This window comes from Oryctolagus cuniculus, chromosome 4, assembly GCF_051225735.1.
Source record: "Oryctolagus cuniculus isolate XC-2025 breed Fujian yellow rabbit chromosome 4, ASM5122573v1, whole genome shotgun sequence".
Taxonomy (NCBI): Eukaryota; Metazoa; Chordata; class Mammalia; order Lagomorpha; family Leporidae; genus Oryctolagus; species Oryctolagus cuniculus.
Window position 1 is genome coordinate 117,741,399 of NC_142870.1, and position 22,786 is coordinate 117,764,184.

At 37.7% G+C, this 22,786-nt stretch overlaps 1 protein-coding gene across 1 annotated transcript in view; it reads left to right on the forward strand.

Annotated features, from left to right (window-relative positions):
- The window catches only part of LOC149127084 (uncharacterized), a 146,348-nt gene that overhangs the window by 16,709 nt on the left and 106,853 nt on the right, over positions 1 to 22,786 (forward strand).

A 22,786-nucleotide genomic window follows, 5' to 3' on the forward strand; every position in this document is an offset into this window, starting at 1 on the left:
GCATACATTCATCCCAGTGGTTTACTTGGATTAAAATTAGAAGTCCAAGAACTGCTTCTTGGCACACTAAAAGATACGTAATCAACCCAGATGCTCATCAACTGATGACTAAATAAGGAAAATGTGATACAAACACAAGCGCACACACATGATGGAATACTTCTCAACCACAAAAATGAGTGAAAACTGACATTTGGAGCAAAATGGATGGAATCAATGATCATTAAGCTAAATGAAATATGCCTGACACAGAAAGACAAATTTCATGTCTATCTCATACATGGGAGTTAATTAGAATATACAAATAGTATGGATGATAAATTATTTGGTATGTAGTTTAAATGTCTTCACTGAATTATATACTCTATATAATAATAACCCCTTCTTTTCTTACTTTAGTATCCTTCTTATAAAGCCTGTCTTGGGTGGTATTCATATCTCTCCTTTAAAGACAAATAGCATGCATGTGTAAGTATATAATATTTACATATTTAGTGAGTATGGCAAAATAATAAGAATGGTTAGATCTTAAAAGAATATTAAAAAACAGATTGGCAGGCACCGCGGCTCACTTAGCTAATCCTCTGCCTGTGGCGCCGGCACCCCGGGTTCTAGTCCTGGTTGGGGCACCGGATACTGTCCCGCTAGCTCCTCTTCCAGTCTAGCTCTCCTCTGTGGCCAGGTAAGGCGGTGGAGGATGGCCCAGGTGCTTGGGCCCTGCACCCACATAGGAGACCAGGAGGAAGCACCTGGCTCCTGGCTTCGGATCGGCACAGCAATGGCTGCAGTGGCCATTTTGGGGGTGAACCAATGGAAGGAAGACATTTGTCTCTGTCTCTCTCTCTCACTCACTAACTCTGCCTTTCTCTCTTTCTTTCTCTCACTGTCTAACTTTGCCTGTCCAAAAAAAAAAAAAAAAAAAAACATGCACACAGACAATATGTTTTCCTACAGCCTTTGGAATCAGCATGTATGTAAATGGTAAAATTTGTCACATGACAAGAATATGTTGAAACACATATTGTTGGAAATTACCAACTTCCTTTTCAAAACTTCTATAATATTTCAATCTTACTGATGTTCTAAAGTTAATTTCTTAAATGAAAGTAATAAGACACAATTTGGGGCATTTATGTTTAAAGAATACAAATGTTGTTATACATCAGATTATAGTAAAATTAAAATTCAATTTTTAAATTTTCTTCCTAAGTGATTAAAAATATAACATGAATTATTTCTTCAATGAAACATACTTTGGGATGAGCGTTTGGTGCAACACTTAAGACTCCACTTGGGATGCTTTCGTTCTATAGCAGAGTGCTTGGGTTCAAGTCTCATCTCTACTCCAGATTACAGCTTCCTGCTACTGTACTTCCTGGGAGGCAGCAGGTGACGGCTGAATTAGTTGAGTCCCTGACACCCAAATAGAAGACTGAGATACTGACTTGTGGTTTTGTCTTGGCCTAGTCCTGACTGTTTTGGGCACTTGGGGAGTGAAACAGTAGTTGGGAGATCTCTTCCTCTGCCCACTAATCACTCTTTCTAATACAAATCAATGTATTTAAATACTTTAAAATATCTTATATAAATAAACAGAGGGGACACAGAATGAGCAACCAGATAGAGAATAGGAAATCCAGGTGGCTGTACAGCTAAGAGGAAAAAGCATTTCAAGTAAAAATGCAATCAACTCAATCACATGCTGCTGACAAGTAAAATAAAACAAAGACTAAATATTGGTCAGGACCTCAATATTATGTAAGCCAGAGACCTGATACATAAGTGAGGGGAATTTTAATTGAAGGCAGAAAGTGAAGGCAGCATAGATAACTTATAAAATTTTTTTCACTCTGGTAGAAAAGAAAAACAGGCTGATCACCGAAAGAGAAGTTGTGATCAAGAAATACTTTTTATTTGGTTTTCTATCTAAGGTGGAATATCTAATAATGTATTTTACACTGGTGGAGAAGTAGAAACTGATTATAGAACATAGAGAGAAAGAGATGAAAAAGAGGAAGAGAAGACTGAGGTGGGGATGGGGAGAGAGAGGGAGAGAGAATGAGAATGAATGCATGAATGAATTGGTTTAAAAGTGTTCCGGAAAAGGTGATGTGGATAGAATTTACTTCATAGCTGGGTCTATGGGCCCTAAATGCCCTGGTATATATGATCACAGATGAAGGATGTAGCATGAAAAGCTGTGGAAGTTGTTTTCAAATTGCTATAATTTTCCTTTTTTTATTTTATTTTTTTGACAGGCAGAGTGGACAGTGAGAGAGAGAGACAGAGAAAGGTCTTCCTTTTCTGTTGGTTCACCCCCCCAAGTGGCGGCTGGTGTACCGCGCTGATCCAAAGCCAGGAGCCAGGCACCTTCTCCTGGTCTCCCATGAGGGTGCAGGACCCAAGCACTTGGGCCATCCTCCACTGCACTCCCGGGCCACAGCAGAGACCTGGCCTGGAAGAGGGGCAACCAGGACAGAATCTGGCGCCCCAACCGGGACTAGAACCCGGGGTGCCGGCGCCACAGGCAGAGGCTTAGCCTATTGAGCCACAACACCGGCCTTCCTTTGTTTAGTAATAATCAGGATCATCATCTGAGAGTGCAAACAGAGGCTGTTGCAGATTAGGAAAGAGGACCAATAATGACAGAAAGGATAGCACATAGTTATATGAATGACATCTTTAAAGAAAGGGAAAAGACAATGACCTAGAAACAGAAATAAGGAAAGGGAAGGGACCTTGCTCCACCTCCAGAAAATGTGGATTATGGGGTCTAGGGGAGAAAAGCCTCATTCCTCATGAGAATACAAGAAAATTTACAATATGAGAAGTGAGCTTGATTTTGTGTAGCAGGATATGAAGAGAAACATCACTGAAGACAAGGACCCTTTGGATTGTTGATCACTGGCTGTGTGCCACAGAACACAGTGGACGGGTATTCAGATGAAGCAGGATTTCTAGGTGTTTTGATTTTGTTTCTTAATTGACAGTTAAAATTTAACATTACTAGGAATATTACATACTCATGACTTTTTAATTAAGATTTATTTATATTTGAAAGGCAGAATCACAGAGAGGCAGAGGCAGAGAGATAGAGATAGAGATAGAGAGAGAGAGAGAGAGAGAGGTCTTCCATCCACTAGTTCACTCCCCAGAGGGCCATAAAGGCCAGAATTATGCCAATCCAAAGCCAGGAGCCAGGAGCTTCTTCCAGGTCTCCCATATGGGTGCAGGGTGCAGGGGCCCAAAGACTCGGGCCATCTACTACTGCTTTCCCAGGCCATAGCAGAGAGTTGGATGGGAAGTGGAGCAGCCAAACCGGAACCCACATGGGATGCTGGGATTGCAGGTTGTGGCTTTACCCACTTTATGATATCATTAAAGTCAGGAAATAGAACATATATATTATGCACTTTGAATGATTGGAACATTTTTCTTATTTCTACAATTTTCTTACTTAAAAACTCATGTCTGTTTCATATCAATATGTATTTCAATATATTTTATTCTACTTTGTAGATACAAATATATATAAACAATCATTCATAATTTTGGGAATATATGGGATATAAAACAAGAAAGAATACAAGATTAAAATATATATTTCCATGTACTTAGTAAAAGTCTCAAAATCAATATTAAATTACATCTCTTCTTTACATTGTAATGTTTATATTTACTGTTATAGTAGCATCATTTCCAGAATATTTATTCTGATATTCTTATATCAGTACTACACTGTTCAGAAATCATACAATTGATGAAAATTTATGGATGTGGAAAAGAATTATAGATACCACATGAATAAAAAGGATTCAAAACAGAATGCACATGCATACTTTTTTTCCTATAAAACATTCTTTTAGAGATGCGTATAATGAAATTTATCAAAAACTAACAGTGATTATCACTGAATATTAGAATCAGAAGTGGTTTTCGCTAAATATTATTTTCTAATTCTCTTGCAAAATATTTACTGATATGACTTAAGATAATAAAATATAGTTTTGCTTTAAATAGTTCAAACAAGCGGCATATACTAACATTCATTTGGATAAAGAGAGAGAGAGAGAGAGAGATCAGCCTCTTTCCATTCTATTGCTCTGGGCCCCAGGCAACTATCTTTGCTTCAATTTATAAAACCTGACATGTTTCACTTTGAAAATGTCATTTATTAGACATTGTCCAGGGCCTCTTGTCTCCCATAAATAGCCTCTATATAGCTAAATCCTATTCATTTTTCACATCTGAGCTGAAATGTTATAACTTAATAAAAAGCTTTCCGTCCTCAACCTCACTCCAAATTCATACTTCTCTTTGTTACTTCTGTGAAAAAAGTCATTGTCATCACAGGACCAATTTCAATTCTCTCTTAAGTGACTGTCAGTTCTACTGGACAAGGAATTACACTTGTCTAGACATTTGTATACTTAATATTAATACAGAAACACATAACAGGCCTTCTATTTATATGATATATTGCATTAATGATACAAAAGAAGGAGACTGTATAGGCCTGTATTTTACCCCATCTGTCTCATTTTGGTACATAAATAGGCAAGCCAATTAGCTTATTTTGGTCTCAGTGTCCTCATCTGACAGAAAATAAGGGAAAAAAACCTATCTGTCTCACTAATTTCTTCAAAGACTAAAGATTGAACAGTTGAAAAATGAAAGACGCTTCAAGGCTGAATATATAATGAACTGAAGAAGCAATAGATGGCACATTATCAATATTAAAAAAAAAAAAAGTAAATGGCTGACTACTGCTGTGGAGAGTGCCATAGAAATCCAAAGTACATCCTTGAAAGAATGACCAAACAACAGGCCACCTGGGCAAGAAGCGGGAGACAAGGAGGGTAATGTCTATATACCAAGAATCACATTAAATTTTGAACTACTCAGTTAACAACATTTTTTTTAATATTTTACGGCATTATTCTGCACCTGGAAATGAAAACAATACAACTTAACTGGGAGTTAATAACAGTGGGGATGTAGTACAATACAAACTATTGCACCTTAAGGTTAGTGGGGGGCTGGTATGTGGCGTAGCTGGTAAAGCTGCTGCCTGCAGTGCCAGCATCCCATATGGGCGCCGGTGCCAGTCTTGCCTGCTCCACTTTTTTTTTTTTTTTTTTTTTTTTTACAGGTAGAGTGGAGAGTGAGAGAGAGAGATAGACAGAAAGGTCTTGCTTTGCCGTTGGTTCACCCTCCAATGGCCGCCGCAGCTGGCACGCTGCAGCTAGTATACCGCGCTGATCTGAAGGCAGGAGCCAGGTGCTTCTCCTGGTCTCCCATGGGGTGCAGGGCTCAAGCACTTGGGCCATCCTCCACTGCCTTCCCAGGCCACAGCAGAGAGCTGGCCTGGAAGAGGGGCTACCGGGACAGAATCCGGCACCACGACCGAGACTAGAACCCGATGTGCCAGCACCGCAGGTGGAGGATTAGCCTAGTGAGCCGTGGCGCTGGCCGGCTGCCCCACTTCTGACCCAGCTCTCTGCTATGGCCTGGGAAAGCAGTAGAAGATGGCCCAAGTCCTTGGGCCCCTGCACCCGCATGGGAGACCCAGAAGAAGCTCCTGGCTCTTGGCTATGGATTGGCACAGCTATGGCAGTTGTGGCCATCTGGGAGTGAACCAGAGGATGGAAGACCTCTCTCTCTGTTTCTACTTCTCCACCTCTCCTCTTTCTGTGCAACTCTGACTTTCAAGTAAATAATAAATCTTTAAAAAAAAAAAAAAAACAGGTTAGTTGGGGTGGGGGGAATCTTTAATAGAATTCAACTAAGGTTTCTGCTGGAGAAAAAAGTAAAGAAATCACACAAACATTTGAGATATACTAAAAGAGGGAGTGACAGAGAGAGAGAAAAAGAGAGAGAGGGCCTTTAGAGAAATTAAATAATGTGATGCCTTCTAGTTGCATCCACAACTAATATAAACCAGACTATTGAGCAAGTTACCACTAATATTTTTTTTACTGTTATATATTTAAGAGAGAGAAAGAGAGAAACTTGGTCTGCCCACCACAGCTGGGGTGTGCCAGGACAAAAGCAAGAGCCAGGAACCCAACCCAAGTTTCCAAATGAGTTTCGGGAACCATTGAGTGATCACCTTCTGCTACTGGGGTGCACATTATTAGTGGCTACATGGGAAGTGGAACCAGGACTGGAACCCAGGACTCTGAAATGACTTATGAGCTTTTCAGGGACCAACGTAACTGATGTGCCAAATTACCACCCCACCAAGATTTTAGTTGGAAAAAAAGAGAAAAAAAATTAGTAGAATAGAAAGTAAAAAAGAAAAAAAAAAGTAATAAAATTTTGTTGTCATTTTCAAACTTTAAATCTTATCCTAAATCATTTTAAGTACATTTAATGTACTAGTCAATGCTATCTTTCTTAGCAATCTGTCACTTGAATAAATTAACACAAGGAAATTTCCCAAACTGTAAGCCTGAATTATGACTATCAGGTAGATTTTGTTGAGAATTTTAGAAAAGGAGAAACACGATAACTTGGGTTTTATTTGTAATTTTCAGTTACAATTTTAATTATTTCATATCTATTAAGGTAATATTTGATCAATGCACATTATATAATATTATAATAGAATTTTTATTGGAAAATAACTTTTGGAAATGAGTTCTTTTTACAATTACTTTTATAAAGTGTCAATTGTTGAAATTTTCTTTAATAGTTTCTTGAGATAGAACTTTAGCAGTTAAGCTACCCAGTAAAAACTTATTCATATATTTTATGACTGTGTTTGTTATTTCAACTACAATAAGCACTTTGAAATTTATGTTAACTTTTTTGAGTTATTAGATATATGAATATATTTGAGTATTTTATTTTCTATTATTTTGAATACGTATGATATTTTATGACACAATCAATTTTAGCTTATCTTCTACTGAGAACATATAAATCAAATATAGTTTACAGAAATTTGGATTTTAAAAAATGTGTTTCGGTTTAAATTCAAGCAAATGTTAAGCTATTACCATGATGTACTGCTGACTATTTTGCTTTTGATCACTTTAGAAAGCCTGAACTCTTTTCAAATATTTAAGTAAATCATACAATTTAAACAACTATTTTAACAAATACTAGTATCTCCCAATCATAGCTATTACAAACATAAAGTGACAGTTGTTATAATATTTGTCTTGGTAAAGGTGATAATATAAAATTTAAAAAGCTCCAATTGCCAAGCTTTGTACAAAAGCATGAATATGTCCAGTCATACTTAATTGAGCCATGATAGTTGCTATGGTTTTAATATTATTTGAATGGATCCTCAGAAGTTTGTTGGGAGCTTCATCCTCAGTGTAGCAGCCAGCAGTGGGACTTTAAAAGACAGAAACCAGTAGGGAGTTATTAGGTCGGTAGGGGTACTGCCCTTGGAAGGAAGACATATAGTTTCTTAGGTAACTATGGTCAGTTCTTGTGGTAATACAATGACTATTTGGTAATAGTAAGCAGATCATTTTTTTTTTGATTAATCAATATCATCTCTAAAAGTTCAACCAATAAATCACAGAAACATCTACACAACACGAAGTTTGAAAATTGTTGTCAAAGATTGGTGTGGTATTCCTTAATACTGCTTCTTTTGAGAAGCAAGAACATTTTCCCCTTTCCTTCATTCTAGCTGGCCTGTGATTGCTCTCATTAACAGAATATAATGCTGTGCCAATTTGGGTCATTGTCTTTTGAAGGAGTGGATATTTCCACCTTGGTATAGTAGAGTGAATTGCCTTATTAAGAAGCTCAATTATCATCCACAGGTACCATGTGTCAAAGTATTGGGACCACTTGGAGAAAAGCCAGCAGAGCCTGCCCCTCCAGCCATCTCCCACAAAATTCCAATCATGTGAGTTTATTCTTCCTGAATCATCCACACTGGCTTGGTCATCATTGGAATTTTATTTCATGATCCTATTTTATATCATGTGCATAGAAAAATCACTCACAGGATCCTGGAGATATTTCTTATCTAAAACAATGATTAGAAATGGCAAAATGTGGTTGTTTTAAATGATCAGGTTTTAAGGTAGTTTGTAAAATCATAACAGATAACTGTAAAAAAGTTGAAGCAGTGTGTGTAAAATGAAAAGTCAAGTGGCTTTAAATAGAATAAGTCAACTCTTACTACTCAGTGTAAAATTTTTCTGGGATAAAATTAACGTAGAAGTGAGTTGAAAATATAAGATAAGTGGTGTGTGGACATGAGCTACAAAATTTTATCCATATTACATTCCTGATTCATATGCTTACCTGTTACCTAGCTATATGTTCAAGCTATGTTATTAAAGAAACTGAATACCTGAAAATATACACCAAATTGGCAACACAGCTTTAACTTTGAGGACAGAAAACATTTTAAATGTAAATTGGGAAAAGGTGAATGTATGTGCTATAGAACTTGTAGCATTGAAACATGCAATAATATGGGGTCCTTTTTGTAGAAATCAGTAGGAAAAAAACCACAAAATCAAATAAAGCTGATAATAGTATTGTCTTTTCTTTCAATTTACTTATTTTTAAATTTACATTAAAGTCAAAGGCTTATTTGGTTTCAATAAATAATGCCCTGGCTTTCTTTGGTTTTACTATGCTTACTGCCTAGTAATCCATAAATACACAAATCTTAATGTTTATCCTAGTCTTTTAAGTATCTTTTAGAATATTAGAATAGTCTCAAGTTAATACTGGGTGACTTAGCAAAACATTTCATGAGATTCCAGGGAAATCTGAGGCTAAATTCCATGCTGATCAGATCTGGCCTTAAAAGAGATGTACAAATTCAGAACATCAGGTTTGCATTCCTAATCGTCCTCCATAGCCCATACAGCATGTATAATGAAAGATGATTACACAGTAACTGGTAACACAGCTGGGAGGTATTCTCTGAAAAAGATTTTTTGTTCTCTTTTCATTTCAGAACAGCTTTTATTTCCATGACATCTTGCATAGAGCAGATGGTCTCAAAAGTTAAATTTGACCATGAATACCACATTAACTGTCATGTAACTATGGAAGGAAGATTATAAACAAGAAGAACTTGCTTTTGAAATGTTTCATTCATTTTACTTTTATGTCATATGTGTATGTTTTCATTTGGTGAAGAAAGTATTTAGCAAATATGGTTTATTTCTGTTTTATAACTCAATATTGCTTCATTTTATTTCTGACCATTCAAATTCAAACAAGTATGTATCTCAAGTATCATTAATATTCAGTAGGGCATTATAATAATATCACCAGCATAGAAAAAGAAAAGAAAAAGTTTTTCTTATTGTTTTCCAACCAGAGGATCAATATAAGCAGATGTTCTGTTCTTGAGTTGCCAAGAAAATTAGCACTTTTTGTGGGAGGTACACACAGAGTTGAAATATCTTCCAGTCATTGAAAAAGTTCATCCCAGCAAGGAAATGAGCTGTGAGAAAACAAACACTTTGATAAGGGACTGCCACCTGAAATTCTATAACCCTCATAATTTTCTTATTAAATAAATGGAATTTCTGACCTCCATCTCTTTAGCTCTGAAAATTTTCTGCCTTCCCATTGATTGAAATTATTTGCTGGGCATGAGAAAAGATAATATATGGAGAAAGTATCATAGAGATAAACTGAGGAATAAGTGAGAAAATTTTGTAAAATTTCAGAATATAGGAAATAGAGAAATCTCCAGAAAATCGTTCATGTGTGCTAATAATTTAAATTCTTATTTTGCCTAGACAATTAAGGCACATCTATGAAGGCTTCTCTGTTGTCATCTTACCTACTGCCCCTTCTACAGCTTAATTCTGTCAGCCCTGGGGTGGAGTGTGAAATAGAAGGAACAGCATAGAACCTAAAGCAAGACTCCTATGTGCTGAGTTCTACAGCTTCTTATATGAGTGTCCTTGGGCAAGTTATCTGGTTCTATAAGCCAAAGCCTTCATATTTTAAATTGGGAAAATAACATTACCTTCATCATAGTGTTAAAACAAAATACAACAGACACCAGACCCGAAAATCTCTGAGCAAGTAAAGCCAATTAGGCCTCCTAAGTAATCTTCATCTTGCTTGATTTGCAAACAAAATGAAACTCAGGCCATTTCTGTTAATGTTTATATTAAAGAAAAACAAAAAATTAAGCTTAAAAATCAGAAATGACCAACTAATGTGTAGTCAAAAAAAAAAAAAAAAAAAACACCAGGAGTGCTTGTAGGGAAATAGATGGAACATACAACTATATGCCTGCAACCAACAAAAATGTGTTTTGCTTCTGTGTTCACCCTGTAAAAGTCAGTCCCAAAACTTCCCACTCCATGAACTAGACAGAATCATGGAGGTAGAAAACATATAACACTTTTTAGAACAATTTTACTGTGTTTAACAGTGGAAATTAAGAAAAGACTAACATACTTGGCAGTAGAAATTTAGCCTGGCCGTTAGGATAACCATGTTCCACACACAAATAGTTGGCCACACTAATTCCCAGCTCCAGCTCATGATTCCAGCTTCCCACAGATGAAAGACATTAAGAGACAGCAGGAGTATCTCCAGTAACTTGGTTCTTACTATCCATGTGGGAGCCCTGCACCTGGCTCTGACTCTGCCATGTAGGAGTTCCAGGAGGGATCAGCACATAGGAGCACTCCAAGTCTCTCTCCCTTTCACTCTCTTTCCCTCTCAGACAAAAAGTTGATACTTGTAGACTTTGAATGGTCTATACAAAACATATTAACAATGTTAATTATAAGCTTAATTAGTGACAGAAAAATACTCTCAGGTCTGCCATTTTTTGCACTTGTTTTGTGTTATACACACTATTACTCAATAATGCTTTCAGAACAGGAAAGTGAATGTGATACTAAACTCTTGAGAAAAGATTTTTTTTGCCTTCTAGGTAATGCTACACAGGGTAATATCCTGTAAAATTCTCATTTAATCATCCAACTTTGGCTAACATGCATTGATTAATTTTTACAAAACATATTTTACCAAAGAGTTGTGCACAGAGAATCATTTTGCCATCTATCCTATTTATAAAGCACATTCATTCATTCATTCATTAAGACTTCTATATTGAATATCTGTTACATCCCAGAAATTATGTTGTGCTCTGTGGACACAAAAAAATTGCCAAAGTGATGTTCACTTGATGGGTCTTATTATAAAACAGAGAAAATAAAAGCTCATAAAGCTAAATGTAATACAATGTGATAAGTGCTCTCTCTGTGTGATGACCAAAGTAATATCAGAATACCAAATAGGGAACATTTAAACCTGCTCTGGATGTGAAATGAATAGTGCAATGTAGACAAGCCATTACAGAACCAAGGCTCTCAAGGCTGAAGAGACAATTACAAACAAATATAAGACAAAGGCACATGTAAGAACTGGATATATGAGTGGCAACAGATCCTCAAATTAGATAGTGAACAATCTGGAATGCTATGCTAAAGAATTTCACCGTTACTTCCATGCAAAGAAGAGTTGCAAAATGTTGCCAAACATATAAATTAATATGTAATATGGTTCATGTTAATCATATTAAATTTATTATTATTTATTATTGTAATATTATTTATTTAAATTTATTATTTCTTAATGATTATAATATTCATGCTGTAAATGACACTGTAAAGTAAGACAATACCCATATTCTAATTATTTTAACAAACTGAGATACTGGTAAAATTACACCCTCTGTATAATAAAGTCCGGTGTAAAGGCACTATTGGGGCTGGCTCTGTGGCATAACAGGTAAAGCCGCCACCTGCAGTGCTGGCATCCCATATGGGCGCCTGTTCAAGACCTGGCTGCTCTACTTCTGATCCAGCTCTCTGCTATGGCCTAGGAAAGCAGTAGAAGATGGTCCAAGTCCTTGGGCCCCTGCACCCACATGGGAGTCCCGGAAGAATCTCCTGGCTCCTGGCTTCGGATGGTCCCTGCTCCAGCCATTGCAGCCATTTCAGGAGTGAACCAGCAGATGGAAGACCTCTCTCTCTCGCTCTCTCTCTCTCTCTCTCTCTTTGTCTCTCTCTAACACTGACTCTGCCTCTCTGTAACTCTGACTTTGAAGTAAAATAAATTCATCTTTTTTTAAAAAGAGACACTATTGTGGAAAATGTAATACAAGAAAAATGAGTATTTTATGAACAAATTAACTTCTGGTCTCAAGAATTTTCTGAACTATGAAATCCTCAAGAACTGACCAAAAGTATAAGTGAACGTTGAGAAAATATTTTTCCTCTGGGGGTTATGGTGTCACAATGAGAGTACCACTTTGCCTCCTAAATCTGGAATCATATCTAGTTTCACTTTAACATTCATTTTAAGTCAATAGACAAAAGTGAAAACAATACTCCTGTTAATGAGAAATAAACACTGAAATAGATAGCTAAGATAAAAAATCATATTCTGCTGTATAATTTCTTTTCAAAGCTATGTGTCATGTCAAATAGTTCAGTTCTGTAGCTTAGGTCCTGTTCAGTGTCAAGATCAGGTTAAGGCTGCCTTGGAGATGGAGTCATGCTGCACGAGTTTCTCAGGTCTTCATATTCCCTCTTACATCATGTGGTGAGAAATAAGTTAGAGCTCTCTATGTTATTTTCGAAAAATTTCTATAAGCTTACAATTACCTCAAAACAAAATGTTCAAAATTTTAACAAATAGAATCAAAATATTCATTCAAACATTACTTCAAATTAGGCTTAACTCCAGATTAGTATTTTCCTGAAAACTTTCAATAAGGGCAACTTTCAAACACAGGTGGAGGAACTGCATAAGTAAAATAAAGACAGCAACAGCAGTACACAATTACCCATTTACTCTTTCAATGATTTACATGATTAGTAAATAATTTATCTATTTTGTAAATCTCATGTTAGTAAAGCTATTCAATTCAATGATATTAATTACATAAAATTACAGTACATTTGAAAAAGAATTAAAGAAAATGCCAGCTCATTAATATAACTTAACATCTAGGTAAAAATAAGCTCTAATATTTAAACCTAGGGGTTGGTGTTGTGGGGTAGTGGGTTAAGCCATTGCCTATGACACTGACATCCCAAATGAGCTCCAATAAAACTACTGGCTTCTTCACTTCTGATCCAGCTCCTTGTTAATGTGCCTGAGAAAGCAGCAGAAGATGGTTTCAAGTGCTTGGGTCCCTGCTACCAATATGGAAAACCTGAGCGGAGTTCTAGGTTCCAGACTATGGCCTGGGCCAGCCCTGGGCAATGCAGGCGTTTGGGGTGGAACCAGTAGATGGAAGCTAACTTCTCTGCCTCTTTTTCTCTTTCTCTCTGGCTTTCTTTCTGTTGCTTTGTCTTCAAATAAATAAACCCATAAAAAAAACTGTAGCTTATCAAAATAAAATATTTAAACTAACAAATGTAAAGCACATATTACAACTTAAATTTTGCATAAAATATTTAGTTAGCATTAAATTTCCAATACCTATAAATAGAATACCTGATAATAATGAAATATTTGTATTTAAGAATATATTTGTGTGGGCTGGTGCCATGGCTCACTTGGTTAATCCTCCTCCTGCGGCACTGGCATCCCATATGGGCACGGGGTTCTAGTCCCGGTTGCCCCTATTCCAGTCCAGCTCTCTGCTGTGGCCCAGGAGTGCAGTGGAGGATGACCCAGGTGCTTAGGCTCCTGCACCCTCATGGGAGACCAGGAGGAAGCACCTTGCTCCTGGCTTCGGATCGGTGCAGTGCCAGCCTTTGCTGCCATTAGTGAACCAATGGAAGGAAGACCTTTCTCTCTGTCTCTGTCTCTCTCTCTCACTATCTAACCCTGACTGCCTATTAACCCATTGACTCCTCTCATTTCCTCACTCCCAGAATAGAGCATAACTTCTGTTGAGGGAATTAGGCAAAGACTGCTCTGGCTGCTTCATACTGAAAAGGGGTATCCTTGAGAACTGCAGCCAAGATGATATCAGAAATGACCCCCTAAAATTTATATCAAAATATACCCCTTAAAGTTCCCCAGAAGTCCTATCTGGGGTGCAAATATGTTACCAGAATTTAGGGTGCCATATGTTACCACCGTGTGCTTATTAATAAATTCCCAATATTAATAAGCTTGAGAAGGTTATTGCCTAATATATAGAGAAGAATTCTAAATACTGGCATAAATGAATGAGGCAGCATGGTACATTTTAAGCTTTTATTTAGTAAGAAAGGTGCATAGGACAGTGAGGGCTTTATCTAAGAGAGAGAGAAATCTAGGTTCATACCAAGTACCAGACACCAGCCATAGGGAGGAGCATCTAGGCCAGAAAATCTAGGGTGGGTGGCCCGAATGCACCACGCCCTGGAGGTGCAGGGCTACAGCCAGCACCCTCCTGGCAAGAAGCCAGGGAAAATAAGCGAGGGGCAGACACATCCTGTCCCAGGCTTTTAATCCACTCTCAAAGAGGAGTGGTTAATTAACCTGATTGGCCGGTGGGCACTCAGGTGTGGCCAGTAGGGCATGAGGTCACACAGGGACGTGGCAAAGGCGTGGTCTTCCAGCTCACAAAACTAATAAATTTTAGCCTGTAAGCCTGCCTACTTCAAAGACAGGGTTCCAGCAGGAGGTGATTTCTCAGCAGGAGGTGGCTTCTCCAGCAGGACACTGTGCAGCTTGCAAAAACTGCTTCCATCTGAGGATTCATCTGCATGGCCACCTAGAATTTCATGGTTTCAAGACTAGAGAAAATGAATTTAATATGCAGATCAAACTCGCAGGGTCTAAAACAAAGGAGAGGGACATTATTGGAGGACCAAAAAGAGGTGCAGTCTAAACCTCAAGCAAGTTTTCCCATTGAGAAGCAAATAGAAACTGACAGAAGAGTATTGATAATAATTAGGTGGGCTTTAAGGGCTGGCCAGGTATATATGAGGTCTTCATATGGGGTACTGGAAGAAACATAAGGGAGGCGTGAAACTTGGAGGGCATCCTGTTGATTTCCATTACCTAGCTGGTCTGGGAGGAGAGCTGGCCTGACTAGAAGGTAGGTGGTGTGTCTACAAGGAAATGTACAGTTCTCTCTGCAAGGTTGCTGACTCTGCTTGGCCATCCCCTCAACAGTGGTGGTTACTTTGTATATGTGGTGCCAAAGGAAGCACTGCGGTGGTTACTTTGGAAGCTGTTTCTTTAGTGAAGGGCTTTTCAGCTTAGAAGTCAACAAGGTCTGTGGTTCTGACCTGGGAGTCCTTCGACTCCATGGCAGTTCCATTTCCAGTGACCCAACTCTTGGCTGGCAGAGCTGACAGGGCTCTACAAAAGCTGACTTCTGTGTCTATCTGAAGTCCTCACTTTCCAGATCTAAAACCAATGTCATTTGTGGCAGACTTGCCTGTTGGGTCTCCTTGATGGCAGATCACTGTGTAAAGCAGCCATTAACTGGCCTGCCACCTACCTTCACGTTGCTACTGTTGCTTAGTTTCCTCTTCCTCCTGGTTTCTGTTAAAGCAGAACAGAGAAAACCTTTAAGAGGATGCAAGTCAAGGGGGTGCTCAGCCCCATCTCTAAACTTTGGAGGCTAAAACTAGAAATCTATAGTCACAGGCATGCTCTGATAGTGGTTTTTCTGTGAGGTACACAATGCCCATGAAGGAGGCTATGAGCTCACTTTAACATCAACCATGATGACCACCTTATCTATAAAATTTGAAGTCACTAGTAAAACGTTCACTCCCATCACTTGATTTGAAAAGGTAGGTTTTGCCTGTTTATTGTTCCCATGTCAAAATAAATCTATCTGTGAAATCATAATTTAAACTCTCATTTTGGCTCTGCTATTATTACAGAAAATGTTAGCCTTCCTTTTTATAAGGTCTAAAGATCAAACTGTACAACCCAATGGAGTCCTTCAGAACAGAATCAGTTTCTCATCTTGAAGAGAATAGAGACATGAGGGAATAAGTCAGGCTTCCAAGATTGCTTACTGTAAATAACTTAATATCAAATGAAAACTTAGCAAGCAATTTTAACTGTCAAATAATAACTTATGAAAACACTTACCATAAGGTCCAATGCCTTCTATAAATTTGAAGACAAGAATACATGTATTTGAAAACATCACTTAAATATCTAACACAGTCTAACTTGTTTGACCAGCAAAATCCAAGCACAAGCATTTCAATGACTTAAACATTTTTAATTTCTTTCTACTAGCAAATTTAAAGCATCTCACACAAAGACTTATTTAGGTCATGTGAACCAAAAAAGTTATCTTTGGTTAATTCAACAATTTACAAGATAGAACAGTAAAGCAGTTTTAGTAATAGCTTCTTAAAATCTTTAACTGTTTTTCTTTTTAAGTTAGCAATTGATTAGAATTACTTCCTGTTCTTAGTTATATGAACTAATCATACTATTTCTAGTTGGAACCTGTAGTCCATTATTGGCTTTTTCTTCCAAAACTGTCCCAAAGTATTGAATATAATAGAGATCAGGGAAAAGAAGAAGTCCATTGAAACCTAAAAGAAGACACATTTAAACACAGAACCAACAATGTTTTAACTTCCATGAGCAGTAAATCTGATTTTTAGTGTTTGGAGAATACAAAACTATGGATGACAAAGGTTTCAAATAGCAATGTTTAAAATTATAAACTCATTAACCAATAAGAAGAGGTACACGCTTACTCCACACAGTGTTTTAGAAAGCACCTGTAGGATTTTACAAAACATCTCTTTTTAGGCCTCTGAGCTTTTCTCATTAAAATAACCATCAGTCTGGTAACACATGATCATTAGACTTCTTAACTTTTGGACATTTGTATCAGTAGCATTTTACATTGTCATAATTTAAAATTTAGCACCACTTCACATTTTAACAGTACCTTTAATATATTCCAGATAGTCTTATTAGTTGACATCTCTACAGGATGAGAGATATATCCTTTGATATCTCCTGGGGCCCAACTAGAAATATCAAAGTCCATAGAATATGGAAATTTGATTTTTTTGAATGCCTGTCAAAGATGCCAAGAAGGCTTAAGATAGCTGGTTGAAATAAGATCCGTTAACATCATGACATAATACAGACCAGATTTGATCATTTAAACAAAGTAATTACTCAACTGTTTTAGAATGAGTATATATGCATATAAACCATAACTCGTAATAAAAAAGACAGATGTTTTTAAACAATTAGAACCTAACAGAAACATTGAGAGAACACAATGGGTTACTTCAACAGCACACAGAATCTGTCTGGTCATCCCAAGAATGGCAAATAAAAACTTACAAAGTCAGCACATGAAAACAAAATCCCATAACTTGAAACAATTTTAGCAAAGTCAGAACTAAGGAAGAGAAAACAGCTTACTGTACCAGCTTACAAAACTGACAGATAGTCACCAACATAAAAAAAAAAAACTATTAAAAGGAGATGCAGCCGGCGCCGTGGCTCAATAGGCTAATCCTCCACCTTGCGGCGCCGGCACACCGGGTTCTAGTCCCGGTCGGGGCTCCGGATTCTGTCCCGGTTGCCCCTCTTCCAGGCCAGCTCTCTGCTATGGCCAGGGAGTGCAGTGGAGGATGGCCCAGGTGCTTGGGCCCTGCACCCCATGGGAGACCAGGAAAAGCACCTGGCTCCTGGCTCCTGCCATCGGATCAGCGCGGTGCGCCGGCTGCAGCGGCGGCCATTGGAGGGTGAACCAACGGCAAAGGAAGACCTTTCTCTCTCTGTCTCTCTTTCTCACTGTCCACTCTGCCTATCAAAAAAGAAAATAAATAAATAAATAAATAAATAAAAAGGAGATGCTACAGTTTTAAACTGATTTAAGACTATTTCAAAATATTTACTAACATGCATATATCTCAAAAACCCCATTGTTTTCCTTTATTTACATTGTGAAATAACCCTTTAGAAATCTCCAAATTACAAAAACATTTTAAAAATAACACATTGAATTTCAACCTTAGTTACTTTCAAGTAGTGTTGAACTATTTTCATATGGACAATTTATGAAAACACATTAGCAAACCCAAACAGTTTTTCCACAGAATATATGGTGCTAAGAGTACCAAAGTTTACATTTAGGCATATTTATCTCTCATTTACCTTTATTTAATTTACATTCACCAATTACACCTGGATGACTGAAGATACTGTTACTATATAATACCTCTATCTGAATTAAGGTCAAAATTATATGAAATTCTACTTGATTTTATAAAACTCTAGCTATAAATCAGTGACATTAAACCAGAGATTGCAAAATCCACCATATGGGGGCTGTAACAAGCACTGATTACCTATTGCTATTTCATCAGAAACCTGTTAAACCAAGTTGCAAAACAGTTTGGCAAGTTACAAAACTCTAGGTAGAATGACTTTTATCAAAAAGACAAAAGAAAGTGACATTTGGCAGGGATGAGGAGAAAAAGGAACCCTTCCTCATTGTTGGTGGAATATAAATTAGTACAGCAATGGGGAAAACAGTTTGAATATTCCTGGAAAATAAAAAAAAATTAGAAGAATATAATGACTCAGCGATCCACCAGTGGGTACATAATACAAGGGAAAGGAAATCATTCTGTTCAACAGACATCTGCACTTCCATGTTTATTGAACCACTATTCACAATAGCCAAGAAACGGAGACAACCTAAGTGTCCATGCATTGTTAATATATAAGAAAATGTGGGACACAAAAAGGATGAAATTTTGTCATTTGCAGCAAGAAGGAGATAACTGGAGACCACTATGCTAAATGAAATAAGTCAAAGGCAGAAAAGCAATTATCACAGGACCTCACTCATTTGTGGAGTTAAAAAAAAGCAGGATAAAAAGTTATTAACTATGCTAATCACAAATTTAGCTTTTAATATGGTTAAGTTTCCATTTTCTTTACCTTTTCTTTTTAATTACTTGATAAAAAGTGAGACCAACTGGCTTATGTTCTTTGGGAGATGAATAAAAATAAAAATTATTTAATACTATCAAAAATTTTCCTCTTATATTTAAGGGATTATATTCAGTAATATATGTTGAAGGTTGTACAGCTTTTTTCCATTTAAAAATAAGTGTTTCCATGCTTCTTACAATTTGTGGTAGATTTAAATGTCTTTACTATTTTGTGTTTCACATATACATGTACATTCCTGGAAAATGTCATTTTCTCAAATACTTTTTGAGTTTTCCTAAGTTTGTTTCAATCTGTTAAATATAATGAATGAAAATAATAAAACTCATTGGAAAGTAAAAAAAAAAAAAAAAAAGTTAAAAATATAGTAGCAGTTGGCCGGCACCACCACTCAATAGGCTAATCCTCCGCCTGTGTAACCAGCACACCAGGTTCTAGTCAAAGTCGGGGCACCAGATTCAGTCCCAGTCACTCCTCTTCCTGTCCAGCTCTCTCCTGTGGCCGGGGAGGGCAGTGGAGGATGGCCCAAGTGCTTGGGCCCTGCACCCACATGGGAGACCAAAAGAAGAACCTGGCTACTGGCTTCAGATCAGTGCAGTGATCCGGCCACAGTGGCCATTGTGGGGTGAACCAACGGAAAAGGAAGTCCTTTCTCTCTGTCTCTCACTCTCACTGTCCACTCTGACTGTCAAAAAAAAAAATATATATATATATAAAATAGTGGTTACCATAGGCTGTGGATGATAAGTGAAGAAAGGAATGGGGAAATGTTGATTACTGAGTACTACATTGTAGCTGGATGGGTGTAAGAACTAGTGAAGTCTCATTGCACAGTAGGGTGACTACAGGAAATATTAATGAATTTGTATTTTGGGTATTTATATCATCATATTATGTTAAGATTTTGAAGACATGAATCTATTTATTCTGATTTAACATTACACAATGCATAAACAAATTGAAACATCAGATTGTACCCCTCAAAAATATATAATTTTTTATATGTCCTTTAAAATGTTTTTGAAACCCTGTCATTTGCAACAAGATGGAGGAATTTGGAAAACATCATGCTGAGTGAATTAAGCCAGTCCCAAAGAAACAAATATCATATGTTCTCCCTGATCAGCGACAACTAACTGAGCACCAAAGGGGAAACCTGTTGAAGTGAAATGGACACTATGAGAAACAGCGACTTGATCAGCTCTTGTCCTGATGGTTGATGTACAATGTAATACTTTATCCATTTTAGTATTTTGTTTTTGTTCTATTACCGTTGGTCGAACTCTTTAATTAATACACAATAATTCTTAGGTATTTCAATTTTAACTGAAAAGTGATCCCTGTTAGGAATTTGGAAAACATTATGTTGAGTGAAATAAGCCAATCCCAAAGGGACAAATACCACTTGTTCTCCCTGATAGGTGACAACTAACTGAGCACCAAAAAGGAAACCTGTTAAAGTGAAATGAACACTATGAGAAACGGTGACTTGATCAGCCCTCACCCTGACTGTTGATGAGCAACTTGATATGTTATCCCTCTTAGTATTTATGTTTGTTTGTTCTACTTAATACTTTTGGTTGAATACTGTAATCAATACACAATTCTTCTTAAGTGCTGAAACTTAACTGAAAAGTGATCGCTGTTAAATATAAGAGTGGGATTGTTCCAGGGCAAGATGGCGGAATAGGAAGGGAGCACATTGATAGTCCGGGGAGAGACAGTTTAATAAAAGTGGAGATACTGCAGGTTCAAGGAAGAGTAGGGGAAGAAACAGCAGAAGAAACTCTTCCGGTACACATGATTCACAGTGGACCTGCGTGGAGAGCGTGGGAGCCCACAGTTCGGGACACCAGCAGCATACTCAACACACCAGCACTGGAACGTGAGGTGAGCCGAACCTCAATAGCCTGAGACACCGGCAGGCAAGCAGAAAGAGGAGACTAGAGGGAACAACCCCAGGGGGAAAAGTTCACCAGGCTAACTAGAAGAGAGAGAGAGAGAAAAGAAAAAAAAAAGTGACTGGTACGGACATGGGTTTCTCTCTTTCCGCTCACCTCTCAAAGGCGAGCAAGACAAAGAGCAGGCGCCATCTTGGACATACGTCATAAGCAGAGCGACCTCAGGTCTACACCAGCCCTGAGCCTAGCAGAAAAACCTGACTGTGGGTGGGGCTAATTAACAGGAGATTAGGACCTAGTAAATTTGTGGTGCTACTGAACTGAGACTGTGAAAAAAGAGACAGTGGGGGAGAGAACTCACGGAATTCACGTGAGTACTCTCCAGAGACGCTACAATTCTGTAATTTTGGCAACCCAGTGGGAGACTGAAGGAGAATTTGAGCCCACTCTGAGGGCAGAACAGATTCCCTGTGTGGTCCTTGGGAAAGAGCTTCCGAACTCTGGCTCCTGTGGGTATATCATTTGCCTGCTAACTACCTCCAAATTCGTTCAGCTGTGTGGAATTACTACCCTTTTGAATCAAAAAAGGAAAGAAAGAGAGAGAGAGAGCTCTACCACGCGAAACCTGGGAGTGTCACCTTTGGCAAACCAAACAGAGCTCTCAGGCCACACCCTTCTCAAGCCTCTAAGGCTCCATCAAAAACAGATAGTCCACTTAATCTGGAGTCATAGTATAACAAGAAAAAGCACCACAGTGAAGAAACCAAATATCTCCAATATGCCAAATAACAAATGCAAAAACCGAGGTAATAAAAACAAGGAAGTCACCATGATGACCCCAAATGAAAAAGACACCCCAATTCAAGATTATGAAGATGATGAGATAGAAGAAATGCAAGAAGCGGATCTCAAAAAATTGATAAGAACATTAAGAAGTTCTCAAAAACAAATTCTTGAACTACAGAAATCCTTAATGGACAAGATAGAAAATCTCTCTCATGAAAATGAAATATTAAGGAGGAATCAAAATGAAACGAAACAACTAGCACAACAGGAAACTGTGATAGTGACGAGAAATCATAATGAAGTGAAGAATTCAATAGATCAAATGAAAAACACAATAGAGAGCCTTACAAACAGAATGGGTGAAGCAGAAGAGAGAATATCGGACTTAGAAGACAGAGAACAGGAAAGGATACAGTCAGACCAAAGAAAAGAGGAGGAAATTAGAAATCTAAAACATATTGTTGGGAATCTTCAGGATACTATTAAAAAACCCAACATTCGGGTTTTAGGAGTTCCTGAAGGCATGGAGAGAGAGAAAGGATTAGAAGGCCTTTTTAGTGAGATATTAGCAGAAAATTTCCCAGGTTTGGAGAAGGACAGAGACATCCTAGTATAGGAAGCTCACAGAACACCTAATAAACACGACCAAAAGAGATCCTCACCACGACACGTTGTAATTAAACTCTCCACAGTGAAACATAAGGAAAAGATCCTAAAATGTGCAAGAGAGAAACGTCAGATTACTCTCAGAGGATCTCCAATCAGACTCACAGTGGACTTCTCATCAGAAACCCTACAAGCTAGGAGGGAATGGCGAGATATAGCCTAGGTACTAAGAGAGAAAAACTGCCAGCCCAGAATATTATATCCTGCAAAGCTATCATTTGTGAATGAAGGTGAAATAAAGACTTTTCATAGCAAACAGAAATTGAAAGAATTTGTTGCCACTCGTCCAGCCCTGCAAAAGATGCTTAAAAATGTGTTACACACAGAAACACAGAAACACGGTCATCAATATGAAAGAAGGTAAAGGAAGGAAACCTCACAGCAAAAGATCACAGAGAATTCAAAACATATATTAGAACTTATCTTTGGCAAATGGCAGGGCAAAGTTACCACTTATCATTAGTAACATTGAACGTGAATGGCCTGAACTGTCCAGTTAAAAGACACCGATTGGCTGATTGGGTTGAGGAACAAAACCCATCTATTTGCTG